The following is a 6,545-nucleotide window of genomic DNA, read 5'->3' as shown; positions in this document are numbered from 1 at the left end:
ATTCTCCTGGTGTAAAATCGTGCAATGTTAATTTCACAGGCCACAATTGGACGTTGACAGCGTGATAGTCATCATCCAATAAGAACGTGACACGTGGCAGTCAATTCACTTGTTAACCGTCAATGTTCAATTGTGATCAGGGGACCAACATTGTACGATTCTACGAATTAGGGGACTAAATTACTGAATTAAATTAAGAAATCCGAAACTGAAAATAGACGGGACCAAAAATACAATTTTGTCTATTCTTTTTGAGTTTTTGACAAAAAAAAATATCATTACTCTTTTTGTCAAGCTCTTATCAATGGACAGAACCACACTCCGCAGGCTCTCCCTCTGTACTTAGATACAAATCCCAATGCTTGGTTTCTGACAATACCACTTTCTTACGTGTATGGTGTCCCAGGACAAGTTACAACGTTTGACGCTGCAAAGGTGCAGAAACATGTCATGGTTGAGTGGCCTCAGAGAACTGAAGCCTTTGCTTCACTTGTTGCTGCCACTTAGCATCCATTGGGTCGCTGGTGAGATGACAGTTTTTGTTCTCGTTGATGTCACAACCTCTGCTTTGTGCCCTGGAGAGTCAACTTGCTCCAAAGTTATTTATATCAATGGGATCCATCAAACGGTACCAATATGATCCTCATTCATGACCCCTTTCTCTTTCTGCTTTTTCTCTACCATGTTCTTTTGGGTTGGTTGGAAAATGAAAGCATAAGAGTTCTGATGCCTTGGAATCAAGCTTTCTATTTTGGCTGTTTGATTATGCTGTTGAAGAAAATTGGTGTTATGTCAGAGGACATTGGAAGAAATCATCAAGGAAGACCTTAGACTTAATAATATATCTGAAACTTTAATTTTTAACCATATGGAATGAAGTCGCGTAATCCATGTGGCCGAACTCACGTGCGGTGAGGTTTTGTTATTGTTGTTAAAGTTTGCAAGTATTGTTTTGGTGACATGTTAGTGAGTAGCAATATGTCTGATGAAGCATTTAAGTATTTTATTTCAAGTTAGTGGGGAAGGTATATTGAAATTGCGATCAATTATTGATCCTAGAGGCAGGATCTAATTGATGGATGAATTAACCAAGATGTTATACAATGTGAAGAAAGGGAAGTAGTCCTACCTAATTCAAACAGATTTATCACGTCATGTAGAAGATAACTGTAGTTTCCTACCAAAAATATAAAAAAAAAAAAAGTTGAAGAAGGGGAACAATAGAGATAATTTTCTTAGCTCTGCACAACCCTATATTTATTTACATTTTTGCTGTGCCAAACTGTGACATCTAATTCACAATTTCACATTTTGTCTATATGTGGCAGATTCACCATACCTCCTCTTCCTCCATTTATTCTCTTGCTACATTAATAATTTGGTCCATCTTCATATGGCTGACTCTTTATTTTGCCTAAATGATGTCGTTCTTTGGCATATTTGATGTGTGTTTGGAATATAATGAGGAGATCTGATTTTTTTTTTTTAATGGAGTTTTAGATTTAATAATGTAATTTTTTTTCTGCAGATTGTTGGAATTTTTAGGATGGTGGTACTTCCACTATTCAGATGAGCACGGCCGTAAACCCTTTATCATTATTACCATGTCCACGACCATATTTCCCTTTGGTATGCTCGTTGACATCAAATGCATTCAGACTTGTGAAAATTTACCACTTCAATATCTCAGTGACTAAAATCACAACAAAACTTTTAAATTTCATTGGTAATTCTCCTTTTATTTTATTCTGCTGTGTTTTCTTTTTCCTTTTGTAGTTTGTTCATGAAATTGATACTACATTGAACTGAAGATGCATTTATTACAGATAATATGATATGAAGTTTTGCCTGTCGAACTCCTGAAAATTATTTCTTCATATTGTATTCTTCTAGACTACATGTAGTTTATTCTCAGCTTAGTGTTGACAGATAATTTGGTCACAAATGATATAAGTAAATTTCCACCTTCTCAAATTAAAAAGATATTCATAAAAATGTGTTGGTGATGTTAAGTTATCCATAAAAATATTGATTACTTCAAATTAGAATTTCAGTAATGAACAGAAAAATTAAATTGAGAGGAAAAGTTAATGCCATTTTCACCCTTTTAATTAATCATGAAATGATCCAGAAAATCAAGAAGGTGAAAGATTTCAGATTAAATGAATATGCAAATAGATAGAAACTAGTGATAACTTTCTCTAGTCCCATGTCAGTTTGTTTACTTGTGGATTATTATTTGCTCTTTTCACTGTATTCCTGTTGCAGCTTTACTTGCCTGGAATCAGTCTGAGGATTTTGTCTATGCCTACTATGTGCTTCGCACAATTTCAAATATAATCAGTCAAGGGAGTGTTTTCTACATTTCGCTTGCATATGTGGTGAGGTTTTTTCTTAACTAATTGAATATAAACATAAAGACAGTGAAGGGTTTTATATACACCTTTTATACTTTGTCAGGCAGATGTTGTCAATGAAAGCAAAAGGGCAGCAGTATTTAGTTGGATTACTGGTCTCCTTTCTGCTTCACATGTTCTGGGGGATGTGCTGGCTTTGTTTCTTCCTGAAAAGTACATTTTTGTGGTGTGTTTGTGCTGAGAGTACTATGCCACTAGTTTTTCGTAGTTCCCCTTTGGTAATGAATCTTATTTACAGTTCAATGATTTCAGGTTTCGATAGCACTTTTGATCTTTTGTCTTGTTTATATGAAATTCTTCCTTGTTGAGACGGTTATACTGGCTCCAAGAAATAATCCGAAGTTAGGTTGCGGGGCTAAAATTGTTGATGTTTTCCAGCAAAGATATAAGTCTGTGAAGAGGGCTGCAGAAATAGTATTTTTCAGGTTGCCCGTCATTTTTGAATGTTAAACATTATTGTTTTATTGTTACGTTTAATTATTTGTATAGTTTTCTTTTGTAAAAAATTACATGTGCATGAATCCTAAATACTGTGATATGTTTCATTTTCCAGTCCCACTTTAAGGGGCATGGCTCTTGTTTCCTTCTTTTATGAGACGGGAATGTCGGGCAAAAGCAGTGTTTTGCTGGTATGTTTCAATTGATTTAAAGGAAGCCTCAACTAATTTGCCTTGCTATTTTATTTATTATTTGAAGGCCATATGCTGAGGCTCTGGTTATATTGACAGTGTTGGAGATTTTAATAACTTAGGAGCCTTTTCCTTTTAGCTTAAATATTCATCGATAGTTGGTTTTTTGTCTGTATGTACGATTAAATATGATGCTTGCTATTATTTCTATTCTTATTTTTAGAGTTTGTACTTAATTAACAAAATTCTTTTTTCTGATTCCATAGTTTGACTGTCTCACATTTCCTGTACAGTACTATTTGAAAGCTGTTTTTGATTTTGACAAAAATCAGTTCTCAGAACTTTTGATGATAGTGGGAATTGGTTCAATCTTTTCTCAGGTAAAATATTTTTACACAGTTGGTGATATTCAATCAGGCTTCTATGAGTGTTTGATAAGTTGATTATGCATGAGTTTTGATTATTTTAAGTACTTACATTCAGTTTGCTTCCAGGTGTTGTTACTTCATTTACTCAATCTATTGGTCGGAGAGAAAGTTATACTCTGCTCTGCCTTGCTGGCATCAATAGCATATGTAAGTTATCTTGTATTCATTCCTTTACTTTTCCCTTGCTTCCTGAAAGCAAACTTGCTGATACCATTGTGCAATTCATATTTTATTTCTGTGTAGGCTTGTAGAACCTTTACCCAAGTGTCAAAGTTAAAATTTACCCCATCAAATGAATTGCTTGTTGTGGTGCAGGTGTGCTAGGTGTCTTAACAGTTCAGCCAGATAACAATTTTGAGTCTGAAAATAAGGATTATGCAGGTTTTCCATTTCGTAGATTCCCCCACAAATATTTTCCTCGGGAACTTCTTGTCAATATTAAAATTTTGCCTCAATAAAAGTGCTCAGAGTTATGTCTGATTATGGTCCTTGTATCAAGCTGGTTTCGTGCATGTTTAAGTAAAACTGGGTTAAAAATTGGTGTAAGACTCAGATTCTAGTTGTAATCGATAAACTTATTTAATTGCTTTCAATAAGGATCTGGTTTCCACTGATGTTCAACTATGCCTGTTCATAGTTTCCTACTCTTTGGTGTTGTGGCAATTCTCTCTCTGATTTTCTACTAATTATATATCTTCAGGTAGTAACTTACAAAATAGTTGGTATGTGTCGAACTCATCTGAAGCAAGTCAGGAAGCTCCCTTGAAAACAAAGAAATTTTTTTGTGACAGGTATGCTCACGACACTTATTATAGTTTATCTCATTGTTCATAAGATGGCTATTCAACTAAGAATTATATGTCAGGAACAAGTAATTTGGTATGTACGTTCCTTTACAAAATACTAAGCATGGTACAAGAAAAAGTAGTCAAAGAAAATCATTTTTTAAAAATATTTTTTTTAAAAATTTAATCATTTTATTAGGAAATTGTCAGTTGTCAGATGGTATTTGTTTCTATTTTTCATGTTTAGTTTAATTTCCCAATTCCTTACTTTGTGGGAGCTTTAATTATTGCTTGGGGAGAGCATTTTTGGTTCTTGCAAGAGATGATACTTCTTGGCAATTGTTTGTCCCTTCAACAGGGCTATCATTTTATACATCTGAGAAAACCTTGCGTGCAGCATTTGAAGGCTTTGGCGAGTTAGTCGAAGGTAGCTTCATCTTTATGTATTATTTTCTTTGCTCATCAAAATTTAGTGTCTCAAAACAGAAACAAATTCATCCCAGCTTTTACTAGTAAATGGTTATGCTTGGCAGTTAAAGTTATTACGGACAAAATTTCAAAAAGGTCCAAGGGTTATGCATTTGTTGAATACACCACAGAGGAGGCTGCAAGTGCAGCACTCAAAGAGATGAATGGCAAGGTAGATTCATCTTTCTTGCTTGAAAAATGTAGTTTTGCTTAAAATAGGTTCTGCTTCATGACTGTCATGGAGAAAGAAAAAGAACATGGGTTTAATAATTCAGAAATGGAAGAGGCTTGGCAGTCTTTGAAGATTTTATTCTGCGTGCAGATTATCAATGTCTGGATGATAGTGGTAGATGCTGCCAAGCCTAACCCACCAAGATACAACAGGAATCGTGCTGGATCATCAAGTTGACAAAAGAGAAAAGGTCCGCTATATGAATTTAGTTCCCTTGAAAAGCTTGTGCTTGTCAATCTTTATGCTTTCAAGGCATGACAGTGTAAACTTGACTCATGTTCATGTTGGAATATCCACAACAAGACTGAATACCACGTAAATATTATAGGATCAATTAGTCCTCTATCTTAGGAGTTGTTTCTTAATTCCATTTTTAATTCAATTAGTCCTCTATCTTAGCTTGTTGTCATACTTCATAAACTTTTCTTTTCTTTTCTTTTCTTTTTGTTTTTTTTTCCTATTTTTCTGTCATTTATCTAATATAATTTTCTTGATTGTGGAATGCTTGTCTATTCTTCCAGACTTCTTCCACTCACCACTGGCAATAACTGCAGAAAATGCCGCCTTGGTTGTGGATGTAGCTTATTTTTAGTGCATTTGTCACTGTGCATTCTGTTTTCAGTGTGCTGGCATGCCAGTGCTGTTAACTTTGCATCTTTTCATAACTTCCAGATATAGGAGATAAATGCAATGCATACTTCATTCAAGTAGTCTTGGCAGGGAGATGCTATGAGCAGCATGTGTAACATCGCTGAACAAGTTACTTCTCTATTACTTCATGGCTTATTCTTCTCCTCTGCCTCCATTCTGATTCCAGACTTGTCTTCGGTAAGCAAGCAGGTATCTAACAACTCAATCATATTCTCTTGATATGTTTAGGCAGTTATGATTACACTTGCCCATGTGAGTGAAAATATAAACCTCTATGTTGACCAGGATTCTTACAGATTGTGTGAGAGTGAGACTAAAGCATGCTGCAGTTGACTAGCAATATTGTAGCCTCTACAGGAATCTGGCTTCCTGTTAAGGAACTGAAAAGAATGGTGAAATTTAGGATCTGGGTTCTTATCGTTAGGTCTTTGGACATTAAAGAGTCCATTTGAAATTAACATATTGTTGGTTGAGATAGTGTTTAAAGAAAATGGTAGTTGAAGTTGTAACATTAATAAATTCTGAATGAGGAATGAAGCTTTAGTTATTTGGACTAAATTTCCATATTCTCTTCGATTAATTAACATTGATGCATACATGAGAATCGTAAAACTCAGTTGTCATTATTGGAAAAAAAGTATTTGGTTATTCATTTGAAATATATGGGAGGAGGTAAGAAATAAGGATTGACTGAAAAACAAAAACTCAGTTGTCATTATTGGAAAAAAAGTATTTGGTTTTTCATTTGAAATATATGGGAGGAGGTAAGAAATAAGGATTGACTGAAAAACAAAAAGCGAAACCACAGGGTCTGTTTGAAGAAAATGTTTCTTGTTTCAATTTTTTTTATTAATGATTACAAAAATAGCATTATTCTCAGTTTTTTTCCTTCTTATTTGTTGTTTTCAATCTTGCTTGTACAAGTCTTTGAATTC

The 6,545-nt window shown here is 34.4% G+C and overlaps 1 pseudogene; it reads left to right on the top strand.

The window, feature by feature from the left end:
* The first annotated feature begins 327 nt into the window (after nt 1–327).
* LOC114369178 lies at nt 328–6,168 on the top strand (annotated as a pseudogene).
* The last annotated feature ends 377 nt before the right edge of the window (nt 6,169–6,545 follow it).

The sequence above is a fragment of the Glycine soja genome, chromosome 10, assembly GCF_004193775.1.
Source record: "Glycine soja cultivar W05 chromosome 10, ASM419377v2, whole genome shotgun sequence".
Classification (NCBI taxonomy): Eukaryota; Viridiplantae; Streptophyta; class Magnoliopsida; order Fabales; family Fabaceae; genus Glycine; species Glycine soja.
Note: the sequence above shows the minus strand (reverse complement) of the source record. Positions and strands in the feature narration are given on the sequence as shown.